Raw genomic sequence first — 17,350 nt, 5'->3', positions numbered from 1 at the left:
TTAGCTTGAACGTCGACTCTGTTGTTAAAGCGTTGACCATAATTTGAATTTCTGCACTTTTTTTTCGAAGTCGTGACAAGCGTCTACTATCGTTGCTTTCGTTCGGGAATGAAGGTAGCTTACAGACCAGGAATAAAATAGGTCTTGGAACTTGTTGAACGGTCCATGTACACAACATCAGATTAAGAGAACTCTGTGCTGCTAAAACCCTGGGCCAACCAAAGAAAATAAAAAAAATACCTGAATAATAAAGTGAATGCGATCCTCAGTCCATTCGAAAAGATATGAGATCTTCTGGGATCTGTGAAGGATGATCTGCTTTTGCCACAGACTGAAAAATATAAAATTTCCTGTCAGTGATGCAAATATTACTTTCGACAAATCATACACAGTGTACAAAAACGGTGCATCGAACAGGAACGGCACACATGCCCTTTAAAGCCTCGTTCTGTTCGGTTTCTCTAATCAAAGAAAGTATGGAAATACTACCGGCCGACAACCCATTCAACTGAAACGATGGCATCCACCTTGACAATTAATGCGAACCTCTCATTTCAGGTTTACGCTCTCAAAGGAGATTTTGTTCTAAATCTTCTATGTTTTTCAATTTAAAATTTATCGGTGCTTGCAGCGTTTCCGTCTTTCACTACCGCCAAACGTATTCACCTCAGTTGTATATTTATTTTTATAATACGACTACTGTCTATCAAAGCTGATCATTTTCAGATCTATGCAGTAGCGTAAGCAACGTTTCGTATCCTTATGGAACTACACATCAGAAACCGAACTCTGATGTGTGATTCCATATGGAAGCGACGAATTGCTCACGCGGCTTCGTGGATCTTAATATGACCAGTTTTGATTTGAACTAGTGATGTCATGTCCTCTGAGACGATTACTCGTACTTTAAATTTTCCATATTTGAGAGACAACTTTTATCGGCAACTGTCGCTTTTGTGATGATGATATTTGGTTTGTGTGGGCTCAACTGCGCGGTCATCAGCGCCCGTAAAAACTCCTAATTTTTACACAGTCCAACTCTTTTACCCAGTCCAGTGTAGCCACTGTCACGAATGATGATGATGATGATGATGATGATTATGATGAAATGATGAGGACAACACACATACCCAGTCCCCGGGCAGACAGAATTCCCAACCCGGCCGGGAACTGAACCCGGGACCCCGTGATCCTGAGACAGCAACGGACGCCACTAGAAAACGAGCTGCGGACATTGCTGTTGTGGCGCATGCACATTTCACACAGTGTTATAGATATCAATCGCGCAGTTTTTTCGTGTTATCGAATAAATACACACACGTTAACACCCAAAACTGAATCTACAACTCGTCTTGAAGATGGCTTTAAGGTCCACATCCGAAATATGCCAGGAGGAACTACTGATGTCCTGTTGCACGCCGGAAAAGTCATGTTAGATTGAATCACTACTTTTTGGGTATAATGTTTGAAGTGATGTGGAGGAAACAACAAACTTTTGCTCTTTCAGTGCCTGTAAAAGCATACTTTGGGTAAACTAGTCTGAAAAAGTAGCCATAAGGAGGTAACCAAATATACAACAGTTTTGGCAATATTCTCCAGCGCTAGGGGTTTTTAATGACGATAAACGGCTGTGTGGCACCTGGAAGGTACTGGAGGTAAGTAGGAGGAAGAGAAGGAGTAAAGAAGTGGTTGAATGAGTAGGGAGTGAGTAAGCTGCAACGGCAGCACTAGATCGGCATCTCCGCAGTGGATGGAGTAAGTCTTGGTGGTAATGCAGCCAGATGCAAGTTAAGCGAAACGACCCGCAAAGTGCAGAGCTATGGCAAACTGCCCAAACAGCGCTACATCGCAAATCAGAGGAAAAGAGAGGCAGAAAACACTGTTTCGAAAGGGTTATCTCTAACCTTTTCCCCTTCTGTTTTTCCTTCTGGCTGGTTCTGCTCTTTATTAACGCTGTGCAAATTAAATTCATCTGGCCTGGAAATATAAATCGTTGAACTAATTACTTTCTGTTGCGCGGGCCGCACAAATTGAAATTAAGATGAGCGCCACGCGAACGAACTTTATCTGTGAACACTGCCACGATTTTCTCCGACTCCCTTCTCTCTCGGAGCAATGATGATACCTCGCTCATACAACGCAGTTAAAACGAATTTTCTTATATCTGCCACAACACTCTCAAGTCACAGATATAACGCTCACAAGAAGTGAATGGTGTAGCCCCTGTAACAGCAAAATGACATCACAGGTACTTGTTTAATAGCTAGTTTTTGGCGGCTAACTTGTCTACCAAAATATTGACGCGACGTATTTACAGAAAAATGGAAAAGCTGGTAGAAGCTGACCTCGGAAAAGATCAGTTTGCGTTCTGGAGGAATGTAGCAACGCGCGAGGCAATACTCACTCTACAACCTATTTTAGAAGATATGTTGAGGGAAGGTAAACCTATCTTTAGGTCTACTGTGAAATTAGAGAATGTGTTTATCGTATTATACTCTTCCAAATGTTGAAGGTAGTAGGATAACATACAGGGAGTGAAAGGTGACCTCAAACTTGTACAGAAACCGACCTGCAGTTATAAGAGTCGACAGACACCAAAGACGAGCACTCGTTGAGAGAGGAGTGAGATAGGGTTGTAGCCTATTTCCTATGTTGTTTGGTCGGCACATTGACCAAACAGTAATGGAAACAATGGTGAAACGTGGAAAAGGAATTACAGCTAAGGGATAAGAAATAAAATTTGGAGGTTTGGCGATGGCAGTGTAACTCTGTGAGAGGCAGCATAGGAGTTGGAAGAGGAGCTAACTGGAAAGGACAGTGTCCTACTAAGAGATTATAATATGAAAATCAATAAAAAAAATGAAGCAAAGGTACTGGAATGTAGTCGAATTAAATGAGGCAGTGTTAAGTAATAGTGACCCTAGCAGAAACTAGATAAAATGCAGACTGATAGTAGCAAGAAAAGTCTTTTGGAAAAAGAGGATTTTTTAAACATATAACATAAATTAAAGTATTAGGAAATCTTTTCTGAACGTTTTTGTCTGGAGTGTAGACTTGTACGGAAGTGAAACATTGGTGATAAGCAGTCCAGGTAATAAAACAAGAAAACGTTTCGAAATGTCGTGCTACAAAATAAGAGGAATATTAGATGGGCAGATCGAATAACTAATGATGATGTATTGAATCGAATGGGGGAAAGAAGAAATTTATAGCAGAAGTTTACTAAAAGGAAGGATCTCTTGATAGGACAAAACCTGAGGCATTAAGGAGTCCCCACTTTGGTAATGGAAGCAAATGTTAGGAGTAAAAAGTGCAGAAATAAGTACAGTAAGGAGTTTCAAATGGATGCACATTGCAATATTTATTCGGAAATGAAGCGTTCAGATGGTGGGTGGTGGTGACAGGCCGTGGAGGCCAGGGAAGACTCTTTTTGCTTTTACAAAGAGCTTTTACTGGTTTCGATACATGGTGTCGTGACGCAGGAATGCCCCTCATTGTTGACCCCAGTTGCAGCTGATGCTTGAGTGGCTGCATTTGCCTCGTGATGCTGAGCCGACTGTTGACGTCAGTGGCGCATCGTGCCGTGCTGCGGTGGCATCCCGCTCGGCAGACGGCCCCTTGGCTCCGCAAGTGTCCGCGGTGGCAGCATGTGGAATCTGTTGTGTGAGCCATCTGGAGGATGGCACTGTAGCATCAAATCCATCAAGGAACTCAAGAGTCGGTGGCACGAAGTCCGGCGAAGGATTTAGTGCAGATGGCAGGCGCAGACCGGTCCCGAACCAAAGGCTACAGCTGGCGGAGCCCAGTCATCTCAGTGTCCGGCATCAAATGGCTCTGAGCACTATGGGACTTAACATCTATGGTAATCAGTCCCCTAGACCTTAGAACTACTTAAACCTAACTAACCTAAGGACAGCACACAACACCCAGCCATCACGAGGCAGAGAAAATCCCTGACCCCGCCGGGAATCGAACCCGGCAACCGGGGCGTGGGAAGCGAGAACGCTGCCGCACGACCACGAGCTGCGGACTGTGCGGCATCGCCCTGGCGTCGTGGTAGTACTGCTGTATTCCGGCGATGACAAAGAGACCCCTGCTTTAAAATCCAGACTTATTTATGTATCTCCAGTGACCATTTGATTCACCAAAACCCGGCGCCTAATCACGTTACCATATAAAGAGACTCGCTCTGGTGTGGTGACACCACTCCGCTTGCTACACGGCTACCTCTGTGCGGCTGAGCTTGGCTATCCTGGCTGCACAATCCACTGGCGCACATGTTCCCCAAGCTGTATGGCGCTACCATACTGCTTCTCCTTACTTTTGTTGAAGACTGTTAATTTTCTGACCAAAGACTGAGTCGCGGCACTACAGAGATGAACAAGACTTGCGCCGGCCGCGGTGGTCGTGCGGTTCTAGCACTGCAGTCTGGAACGGCGGGACTGCTACGGTCGCAGGTTCGAATCCTGCCTCGGGGATGGATGTGTGTGATGTCCTGAGGTTAGTAAGGTTTAAGTAGTTCTAAGTTTTAGGGGACTGATGACCTAAGATGTTAAGTCCCATAGTGCTCAGAGCCATTTGAACCATTTTTTTTTTAACAAGACTTGCACAGAATAGCGTAACGTGGAGAGCTGCACCAAAGCCTTCGGACACAATACCACAGCAACAACAACAACAACCATAACAACAACAACAACAACCAACAACATCTTCCTTACTTGCATAGGCCACAAAAAATGAGAAATCTTTTGGATTGATGTTACGTGATCATGAGGATTTTTAACGAAGTCTTGACAACTGCAATTGGGCAAGAATGCTGGAAAGAATCACCTGCGGCCGCTCTGTTAGAACCACAGCAGCATTTCTCTCATGTGGTTTCAGGAGAAGAGCAACTCATAGCGACAATGACGAAATTTGAGCTCCTGTACTACCGACTACTAACGTTTTCTTATGCGGAACCATACAAAGCTGCCTTTCTAGGCTGGAACCTACTTTGTTGGCAGTACATGCTTCCTTGGATTTACGAACATCTTGTCAATAAAAGGATCATTAGTCAGAGCACCAGCTCAGATTTACGAGGCTAGATGTAAGTCATCAGTGGCCACTTCAAAACATTCAATTTTCAAAATAAAATTACATCAAAAATAGCCCTCAGTCGCAAAAATTAAGTCTTTTGACCTGGTTTCGGCACTACTATGATTGCCTTCATCAAAAGTAAAATATTCAGACTGGCCTATAATAGGAGAACAAAAATTATGGGAAAAACATTTTTTATATACATGTAAGTACTGACTAACACAACAAGAAAGAAACAGTACTTACAAGCAAAAAAAAAAAATATCAAGCGATAAAGCTAAGTCACAATTTTTTAAAAAAAGAATACATGGAAGGCAAGCCACTATGGGCTGCTCACAAATGTCAAGCCACAGGTAGCAACAGACCTATGCGCCCGCGTTAGCAACTGCGGGCAGGTGAACATTACACCAAGAATGCCATCTGGTAGCCGCAAATACAACTGGCTACATGATATTCAAATAAAGGCAGACGAATACTATGATGAACGTTATTTAGTACGTGAAGTAAAAGGCAACATTCTATTTGACAGCAGCAGACAGGGTACTATTTTGTCTACATAAGACTTAGAAGCGCAGTTTAAAGGTTGAAAACATCATTATAGAATTATAAATGGCGCTGAATGACACAACATGTAGAAAAACAATATAAGATGAAAGGCAGTCAATATAAACCATTTAATAAGCAAAAAACTATGAGTCCACTTACACTCCTGGAAATGGAAAAAAGAACACATTGACACCGGTGTGTCAGACCCACCATACTTGCTCCGGACACTGCGAGAGGGCTGTACAAGCAATGATCACACGCACGGCACAGCGGACACACCAGGAACCGCGGTGTTGGCCGTCGAATGGCGCTAGCTGCGCAGCATTTGTGCACCACCGCCGTCAGTGTCAGCCAGTTTGCCGTGGCATACGGAGCTCCATCGCAGTCTTTAACACAGGTAGCATGCCGCGACAGCGTGGACGTGAACCGTATGTGCAGTTGACGGACTTTGAGCGAGGGCGTATAGTGGGCATGCGGGAGGCCGGGTGGACGTACCGCCGAATTGCTCAACACGTGGGGTGTGAGGTCTCCACAGTACATCTATGTTGTCGCCAGTGGTCGGCGGAAGGTGCACGTGCCCGTCGACCTGGGACCGGACCGCAGCGACGCACGGATGCACGCCAAGACCGTAGGATCCTACGCAGTGCCGTAGGGGACCGCACCGCCACTTCCCAGCAAATTAGGGACACTGTTGTTCCTGGGGTATCGGCGAGGACCATTCGAAACCGTCTCCATGAAGGTGGCCTTCGGTCCCGTACACCGTTAGGCCGTCTTCCGCTCACGCCCCAACATCGTGCAGCCCGCCTCCAGTGGTGTCGCGACAGGCGTGAATGGAGGGACGAATGGAGACGTGTCGTCTTCAGCGATGAGAGTCGCTTCTGCCTTGGTGACAATGATGGTCGTATGCGTGTTTGGCGCCGTGCAGGTGAGCGCCACAATCAGGACTGCATACGACCGAGGCACACAGGGCCAACACCCGGCATCATGGTGTGGGGAGCGATCTCCTACACTGACCGTACACCTCTGGTGATCGTCGAGGGGACACTGAATAGTGCACGGTACATTCAAACCGTCGTCGAACCCATCGTTCTACCATTCCTAGACCGGCAAGGGAACTTGCTGTTCCAACAGGACAATGCACGTCCGCATGTATCCCGTGCCACCCAACGTGCTCTAGAAGGTGTAAATCAACTACCCTGGCCAGCAAGATCTCCGGATCTGTACCCCATTGAGCATGTTTGGGACTAGACGAAGCGTCGTCTCACGCGGTCTGCACGTCCAGCACGAACGCTGGTCCAACTGAGGCGCCAGGTGGAAATGGCATGGCAAGCCGTTCCACAGGACTACATCCAGCATCTCTACGATCGTCTCCATGGGAGAACAGCAGTCTGCATTGCTGCGAAAGGTGGATATACACTGTACTAGTGGCGACATTGTGCATGCTCTGTTGCCTGTGTCTACGTGCCTGTGGTTCTGTCAGTGTGATCACGTGATGTATCTGGCCCCCGTAATGTGTCAATAAAGTTTCCCATTCCTGGGACAATGAATTCACGGTGTTCTTCTTTCAATTTCCAGGAGTGTAGATAGAAAAAAATTCTGTAACTATACGAGGGAACACGAAATCAAATATAAAGTAACGGCTCTATACGATTGAAGAAGTTTTCATTATGTAATTGTAGCTGCTCATTAAGAATGAGGCAAAGAAGTTTAAAAATTTCTAATTCTTCGAGAATATCTCATATACGCCCTTTCTTCTCGGTGTGCAAAATGTTGATATAGTAAACAGCTTTAGGCGCGTGACCTATAATCAAAAAGTAGTCGGCGAATGACGAATTTTGGGCTTTAGTGCCATTTTCTCTTAAAAGATATTCTTTGTATTTGATTGTAAAGGCACGTCCTGCTTGGCTTATATAGTAAGAAGAGCAGGTGGCGCAGAAAATATTGTAGACGCCAGAGTTTTACGAAGGGGAACGAGTCGATTTTAAATGATGAATAAAACTTTTTTTCATACTATTATTAGTTGATACGGTGACATTACAGTTCATTTATTACGAAGAGGGTGTTGAATCTGATAGGAGATGGGCTACATGAAAGGAACAGAAAAAAACTTTGTCAGTATAGAAGCAGAATCAGGAGAGCTAAGTGATTTCGAAAGTGGGCCAGTAATCCTAAGTCATCCAAGCAGCAAATCCATCAGGTCCTTTCAACCCCTTCTTAAGCTACCCGACTCGGCTGTTGATGACTGACGGTGAAGTGACACACGATGGAATCACTGTACCTAAACCAAGACCAGTCAGATCTCATGTACTGACACAGAGGGACTGTCGCGCATAGTGGAGGCTGGTAGTAAAAATTACGTGACATCTGCGGAAGGAATCAATCGCGAGCTCCAAAGTGCTTGCAGCAGTCCAGCTAGCACAATGACTGTACTTAGGAAGTTAAAACGAATGGGGTACAACAGTCTAGCATCTCATCGTGACCCACACATTTCTGCACTCAGTGCGAAGAGAATCTTACGGTGGTGTAAACAAAGACGTCACTGGGCAGTGGATGACTGGGAACAAGCGATTTGGTGTACTGAATCACGCTGTATCCCGTGGCAGAGGGAAGGACTTGGTTTGAACGAATGCCTGGAGAACGTTACCTGCCATCACCTTCAGAGACAACTGTGAAATACAGGGGAGGCTGTGTCAACTATAGGGACGTTTCTGGTGCTTGAAGTGAGGTCCTCTTACTGTGCTGAAGAAAACACTAGTTACACAAGGATGTGAAGACATTTTAAAGCATTGTGTACCACGTAGTGTAAAAGAACAGTTCGGAGACAATGTTTGTTTCAGCATGACAATGCAACGTTTCATAAAGCAGCATCTGTGAGGCAAGGGTTTGAAATGACCTGCCAGGAGTTTCTACCTGAACCCAGTGAAAAGGCATGAGCTAGAACGTCGACTTCGCTCCAGACCCTTGTCTTGTTTCAGTTCTTGAGAAAGAATAAACTGACAGTCTTCAACAGACACTGAATCTGGGGAGTTCAAGCTACCACAAAGGTTACGGACGACGCTCCATAATCACGTCCACTAACCTGACGGGATATTTTTTATCAGGTAGTATACGGTCACTTGCGCTCGGCATCTTGCGAATACGAGCCCAGTGTTCAGTAAGACTACTCGATTCCGATTACGAAAGCCACGTTTATCTTGCACGTTATAACATTTCAGCTCCTCAACACCAAATTAAAACGTTCCACTTCAATTTGTTTGCACTTATAGCGATCCAAGCTTCCTCAACCAAATTAAAACGTTGCATTAGGAGGTGTCTGCTTCGTGCAAAAGGTCTTGAGTTCATATTGACGACAACAAGTAATTCTTCATTACAGACGTTTATTTACAAATAGAACTGACAGACTTCACAGACTCAACAACCGACTCTCCGAGCCAACCGCACTGCACATCCGAACTGGCCACTGACAACTCCTAGGTGTACTAATATCCTTCCAAACAATGAGAGTCTTTGACAATGCTTTGTTCACAATACGATAGCAATTCACGACTTAAAACCAAATCAGACATTACAGAACTTCAGCACAGATTAAAGCAAGTAAATGGATCAGCACATATAAATTCTTACAAGCATAATTTCCAAATAGACTTTATAACATTTTTCTACCAGCCTCCGGATAACCTTCACCAGACTTGTACCGACGTTTCCAGAAATATCTTGACATTTGATTCTGGATATTTCTTGAGTGATTTAGAACAACTATTTATATGTAAAATGATTTAAATCGTGTTTCAAAACGTAAATAAATCTTTTTAGCAATATTTCTTGATACAAATCGTCTTTCGAAATTAGGTTATGAAACAGTTTTCACAAGTTTTCGTATTTTTGCGATCATAATATAGAATTTCTCCATAGAAAGTTCCAGAAGTGTGCATTAAACGTTCATTTACAGACTTTCTCTTTAGCTGGTGAGTTTTTAAAAGTATCTTGTCCATATTATACGAAATAATTTAGCTCAAAACTGATAATTTACACAATTAATCAGAGCTACAGCAAACAGTGAGTCTTTCTTTTACAAAATGAAATATAATTACAAAATTGAATGAAAATAGGTTACTAACACTAATATATATTTACATTAATTCTATTTTTGTTCTTTCTGTGCAAAATGTCCTAATATTGACACAGTACAATATTTAAACATCACCAAAGTTTCCCTTTACATTTTGCATAACTGTATCGACATCCCCTAAAAGTCTACAGTATCGAATACTTCAATATATCCCAATACGTCCTGTAATGTTACAACGTCTACTTCTTTTTAGCTTTTGAACTAGCCATAAGATGCTGTAAGGCTTACATTTGCCTCTATGCCTTCCAGAAGTTTCGAAACATATTCCCACTGGATGTGAAACGTAAACTTCTGCAGTCACTCGCCGTAACGAAGTTCCTCTACCGCGATGTATTCAGATAGTGAACCAGTAGAGAGAACTCTCGACGGTTATAACTAACCGTAAACTCCAGAGTGCGTTAAACCTGTAATATCCGTCTGTTTGGCCATTTCAGGGCTTTGCGACACGACAAGATGATACGAATGATACCTTTTGTCTGCGCCATCAGCTTTTGTGTGCAGATTTTCCCTAATACTCCCAGACACCAAGTACCTATTGTCTCATCAGAATCGCAATACAAGATATCATTCATTTGCTGTCCTAGCTGTATCAGTTCATAATAGAAAAATATTCGCCAGTTCGTTCTCTAAAGCTGCTCTCCGCCCTTGGAACAATCTGCCATGCACTCGCCGCAAACTCAATGACCTGACAAATTTAGAAAATCTCTAAAGCTGCTCTCCGCCCTTGGAACAAGCTGCCATGCACTCGGCGCAAACTCAATGACCTGACAAATTTAGAAAATATCTGAAGCACTTCCTTCTGTCAAATGTATAACTTTGACCGAAAAAGTTTACGGATATGGTCGGTTTCCCTCAGTCAAAGGGTAAAGCAGGTGTTCCCACTTTCTCCCCAGTTACGTTTCTTCCCCTTTTAGTTTCTCAATAAATGATACCTTTTTATTTCCCCTTCCCTTCATTCCACGTATTCTATCACGTACATCTTCCTCACCCACACACATACGTTCCCTGAGAGCCATCGCTGCCAGTGCCCAAAATTAAATCTACCTACCTATAATCTAATGATATTCCATTGGAACTACTGACGGCCTTGGGAGAGCCATTCCTGACAAAACTGTACCATCTGGTGAGCAAGATGTATGAAACAGGCGAAATATCCTCAGACTTCAAGAAGAATATAATAATTCCAATCCCAAAGAAAGCAGGTGTTGACAGATGTGAAAATTACAGAACAATCAGTTTAATAAGCCACAGCTGCAAAATACTAACACGAATTGTTTACAGACGAATGGAAAAACTAGTAGAAGCCGACGATAAATAGTTTTGACAAGAAGAGAATAGAAGCTTTCGAAATGTGGTGCTACAGGAGAATGCTGAAGATTAGATGGGTAGATCACATAACTAATGAGGAGGTATTGAACAGGATTGGCGAGAAGAGGAGCTTGTGGCACAACTTGACCAGGAGAAGGGATCGGTTGGTAGGACATGTTCTGAGGCATCAAGGGATCACCAATTTAGCATTGGAGGGCAGTGTGGAGGGTAAAAATCGTAGAGGGAGACCAAGAGATGAATACACTAAGCATATTCAGAAGGTTGTAGGTTGCAGTAGGTACTGGGAGATGAAGAAGCTTGCACAGGATAGAGTAGCATGGAGAGCTGCATCAAACCAGTCTCAGGACTGAAGACCACAACAACAACAACCTATAATCTGTCACACTGTGTGCTTTTCATGAAAGAATAAGATTTATGTTTGTTTGTGCTACAGTTATTATTGTTGTCATTATTCGTGTCAAAGGAGTTTCTAAATGTTGGGTTCTATATCAGTTGTAACTTACATCATGATTGTTGTAAAGTATGTAATAGAAAATGTGTAGAATTCCCGATCAGATATAAGAAAGGACCTAACGGCCCAAGCATTACCAGGAGAAATACATGAATACGTAAAAACATTTTTGAAAAAATTAATTAATTTCCCAGAGACTGCTGCTTGGCCAACGTAAACAACTGCAGTGGAGGGCGCTGAAGTAGAGTGCCACGTGCAGATCACTGACCACCTGCCGCTGGCGCCGCTGCCGATATTGGCAATTTGCCCGCCAGACCGCAGCACCGGCGCCACATCCGGCAGGTGACGGACGGCGGTCATATGCTGACGTCACCAACAGAGAGCTGGCCATCAGGGTGGGCCGGGAACAGGAAGTTCGCGCCCCTCTACCTTGTGTTCACTCGGAATGACCAGGAAATGAGAGGAAATAATATGCATTTCGGAGAATTAACTGGAGGTACGAATGGAATCTCGAAATTAGAAAGAAATTATATCGCTTCTGTTTCTCATAGGTTACTGCGCCATTTGCAGTAAACTAAAATGAACTACAGAATACGATAGAGAACTACACTGCAATCATTCTGACACAAAAACTGATCTCAACAAACAAATCTCGCGAGATAGTACCTGCCAGATCATCATAACACGGTAAGCATCCTCCGACTGGCGTCGCTCCTTGCTTCCTGTGTTCCACTTTCTTTATCATGTAGTCGTCTAGCGTCCATTACACCCCTGATATTTCGAACGCAGCTACCCCCAGGACGTTCATACTTTCTTATTTCCGCCATAGTCCACTGCCACATTTTCTTTGGCCAATGTTTCTACATGTCCATACCACTTAAACGTTTCATCTCTGTGGTGTCTGGGACTACAACATACAGCTACAGAATGCATCGCGTGTTTGTTCTTATGCAAGTGTTTTAAACCCTAACAGACGGTATTTACACTGTGCTTCTCTGTATTCTCCGTCAAACACAACCTTGCGGTGTCAGCTAACAAACAGTTGCTGTATGGTAACATTCTGCTGTATATCTACTGAGGGAATAATTATACATGCAAGTTGACTACCATCTTTGAGGATTTCTTGGAAAGAAGAGACCATCTGCCTCCTAACTGATTTGCATCTCCATTAAAGGATGACAGAAAGTGGATGGAGTGATCGATTGGGATGGAGCTGTGATTTAATGGTGGACTGATTATGCATTCTACAGAGAGAGGGAGATGTTGCTGCAGGTCATTTAAACATTTTTTTTCCATTGTTTTGTTGGGGTCCTTCGGTAGGGAGGAATAACCTATGTTCGACTGTGTGTTCTATGTGTTACTTAGTGCAATATCTACATACCTCTTACCGGTAACAGTAAACTTGTCAGTCATCAGAGGACTTCCAGCTCATATGTGATGATGATGATGATGATGAAACATGTCCATTCATTTTCGGCACTTTCCCCTAAACTAATGAAGATTTATGCGACGTGCCCCACGCCCTTGCCCCGTCTTGAGCATAAAATCGAGTCTCCAGTTTCGTAAACACGGTGATTCTACATGAACGACAGGTGTTAGTGGGGTACTGCAGTCCTTGTGTATACATCTGCTTGACAGACGTTCTGTTTACAGAGTTAGTGGCAGCATGACATGTTATTTCATGTCAAACACCTCTGCTAAGTTTTTGTCTCTTTCACTGTAAGAGGCATTCTCCGTTACTAACCATCATTTTATAGGACTGATGAGAGCATGAACCATTTTCGGATGTCAACCGTGGGTACTACACACTTCTGGAAAGCTATTTTATGCATGCGTCATAATAAATTGGTGTTTTTAGGAAGTATTTTTTTTTCATTTTGCTGTTTGTCAGCATAGTTTATAGTAGGGAAAGTTGTAAGAAGAACTTACATTTTAATAGTAACATCGTTGCATTCCACATGACTATAGGTCGTAAGCGACACTGCTCTAACAATATAGTGTGTTTTAAGTGCAGAATCATGTAGCCTTAGGAGTGTATGTGTTTCCATTCTTTTTTTTTTGCCAATACCTTCTTGGTACTGTCCTCAGACACTAAAACCATACTTTAGAATGGACAGCGCAGTTGGTTTCCGTAAAATGCTTCAAACTCCATCGATTTGGAGCTTCATCATGCATGAAAACAACACTTCTCTTCTTCTTAACGTCTGTTATATTATCACAACAGTTTCATATCTACAACTGTACACCAATAAGGTTTCCTAACCTATTCAACATGCATGCATCTGGAGCGATTCTGTGCACTTGCTTATTTGATGTTAGTAAGATTCATGCAGAGCAGCAGTTAAGGACTCAGCTCACTCTGTTCACTCTGTCACGAGACATGGAATTTAGTGGTCTACTTCTAGTCAGCAGCAGATTAAATCTGTTACATTGTTGCAGGGAGCACTGCTCAAACACAATGCGACGAGATCTTGCAATCTGTAACTTTATCCTAAGAATATGATAATGCTCTGTGACTCCCATCCACATAAAGATGGGCATTCGTAATTGTACACTGTGCACTGTGATCAAAGTGCTTGAAATATGTTGATTGCTGTCGGGCGTTCAAAATGGTTCAGATGGCTCTGAGCACTATGGGACTTAACATCTATGGTCATCAGTCCCCTAGAACTTAGAACTACTATAACCTAACTAACCTAAGGACATCACATACATTCATGCCTGAGGCAGGATTCGAACCTGCGACCGTAGTGGTCACGCGGTTCCAGACTGAAGCGCCTAGAAACGCACGGCCACACCGGCCGGTCCTGTCTGGTGTACTTTGGTGTATATGTTCGAGAATTATTAATGGATGGACGTACTGCACACTCATCTGTCTACATTCGCAATCTAGTATTCCGTACTCGCAAAGTAGAAGGGGGAACGGTTTTAGCAATGATACAGAAATTGGAAATCATGCTGCCACATCATTGGTTGGCGTTGAAATTATGGAAAAAGTGGTAAAATTGCTAAAATTGATCGCATGATCAACTTTGACACTTGTTACAGTACATCTATGATGTCTTTTCTATCCCATCTGACCATTGGTATGGTGATGATAACCACATAATGGCTGACTGACATAACTTGTTTGAGATGGAGAAAGTGTCTCGGTGGAAAGGCAGCACCTTCTGGGGTTGGCTAGACCAAAACAGTGATTGTGTACATGACTGTAATATGAGGAATCAGTTGAAATGGAACAGTGAGCCATCTGCTATCTCATCACTGTGAAACATGAGTTTAAATGTAGAAGTCATCAATCACCTTCAGTACAGGTGATAAAGTATACTCTGTTCTGCGCAGGTGACTGAGTGGGTCAATACCTATAAATTTAATAGGATCGCCAGCATACGAACACTATTTGCCTTCAATACATATGTCACAAAGCACACCATCTGCTGTATGTAATCATTCTCAATCAACCATCATCCCACTCGCCCTTAACACAGTGCACATACCCCAGAGCCTCTGAAATGGCATCGAGATAAAATACAGAGATGGAAAACAATGGCAGTGAGAGCCATTTGCTAGTACTGGCTTCATAGCGCTATTGTGGTGTTGGGCAGTTGGATGTGAACAGCGCGTAGCGTTGCGCAGTTGGAGGTGAGCCGCAAGTGGTGGATGTGGGGAGAGAGATGGCGGAGTTTTGAGAGCGGATGATCTGGACGTGTGTCCATCAGAGACTTTGTTTTGTTTTGTTTGACCTGTTGGATAATGTCACAGAGATGTTGAAGAAATTGAACTGGCAGGCTCTTGAAGACAGGCGTAAACTATCCCGCGAAAGTCCGCTAACACACTTTCAGGAACCGCCTCGAATGGTGACTCTAAGAATTTTCTACAACCCCCTAAATGTCGCTCCCGTAGGGATCGTGAGGACAAGTTAAATTTACCGCAGCATGCATGGAGGTATTAAAACAATCTTCCCGCGCCCCATACGCGAATGGAATGGAAAAAAAAAGCCTTAAAACCGTCAGAATGGGAAGTGCCCGTCATGCACTATATGTACTTACCATTCTAACCTACGCAGATGGACTCGAACCTGCTTGAAACTGTTAGAATGGGAAGTTCCCGTCAGTTAAGTGCATAGCATTCCAACAGTTTTAAGGGTTTTTTCCATTCGCGTATATGTGTGTGTGTGTGTGTGTGTGTGTGTGAGAGAGAGAGAGAGAGAGAGAGAGAGAGAGAGAGAGAGAGAGAGAGAGAAAGAGAGAGAGAATTTTGCAACACTCTGGTAAAATTGGCATGTTTGTGGTTTTCTCGCTTCTAGATACACACACCTAAGCCAATAAGCAGATGGACTCGTACCAGCTAACTTGCTTTCATTCGGAGCGGTGCTCGGCACAGACCGAAGCGAGCGCTGGCGCCTGGCACGCCGGCTGCCCGCGGCACAGCGCCGGCTGTCGCTCTCTCCGGCCCTCCTAATTGCTGGCCCCGGGTTTGAATACCAGGCGCGGCGCCGACAATGGCGCATCGATTCCGAGCGTTAATTGCGACTCTCCCACCTGCGGCACGGCGTGGCACGCTTTGTTTACGTAAACACGCGCTGCGGATTGGCTGGCGCGCTTTTAGCGTGCAACCAGCCGCGCCCAAAGGTGGCAACGGAACGCGTGGCTGCTCGTGCGTTGCGCTGTGGTGATTCCTGCCTGCTGCTTCCTCTGTGCGTGCGCCCCGGACAAAGCAGTCTTTCAAACGTGAAATTGTCTGTTCCCTCTCCCCCTACGCGGTCGGTGGTCGTTTCGACGCATTTGAGGCTTTACTTCTCATCTCGTCGGCAACTGGCCCGTAACACGCACACAGCCAGCACTCTCATAATTTAATAGTGGCTGCAAGTGGAATTTGTGTTGGTGTTTTATTAAACAGTGACCTGCGAATACCTACAGTGATTTGGTGTTGGCGGTAGGAGAAAAGAGGTGGAAACAAGTAGAGTGAATTCTCTGGGTGATTTTGTATTTGTACATTCATTTTCAGCTGCTCGATCACCATATTTATCTCTCTGCATTCCTATGAAGTTTCAGTACAGTGTAAAGAGACTGCATGGTTTCAAACGAAAAGAACATCCTGAGGAGTTCAGGCAAGTCTGATAAACGTAGCAAGGTTGCGAACATTTCAGACAACTTTATAAACATTACATGTCGTGATGCCTCCATGAAGAGGTATGTCGCTTGCCTACACACAGGGGCAACACGTCACAATTACGTGCTATCATTTTTCACCATATAAGGATAAGCATTACACCCAGAAACACTGTCAAACATGAAGAGTATTTGTGGTCCAGATTTTGTGGTGTGGGGAGGCACAGTGTCGCATGAAATATTGACCTCCAAACCTTTCAACAAGGTCCTCTCACTGGTCAACGTTATTGTACTGTGCTACTTTACCATGTGCATCTCTTCAGTGGTGCCTTGCGCCTTTTCACGGACGTCAGTGCACAACCGCAGCGAACTGTGCAGATGAAGAAGCTCTTTGACTGAGAGGAAACTTGGTAACTGAACTGGCCTGCCTCTTCCTCTGACTTAAATCCCATCGAGAATGTGTGGGATGCATTGGGAAGACATGTTGTTGCACGTCCACAGACAGCAATTACCATTCAGCAGTTGTTAACACCGCTCGTGGGGCAATGGAATGTCCCACTACAAGAACTCAATACCATCCATGTGGCCAGCATAACCAAATACTGCCATTCACGGTGACCACACATCTTATTATTTCGCCTTTGTAATGTCCAGGGGATCAGCATAAATCAGGCTGATTTCAGTGTAATTATTGTCTTTTAACAGGTG

This window comes from Schistocerca gregaria, chromosome 1 (genome assembly GCF_023897955.1).
Source record: "Schistocerca gregaria isolate iqSchGreg1 chromosome 1, iqSchGreg1.2, whole genome shotgun sequence".
In the NCBI taxonomy this organism is placed as follows: domain Eukaryota; kingdom Metazoa; phylum Arthropoda; class Insecta; order Orthoptera; family Acrididae; genus Schistocerca; species Schistocerca gregaria.
Note: the sequence above shows the minus strand (reverse complement) of the source record.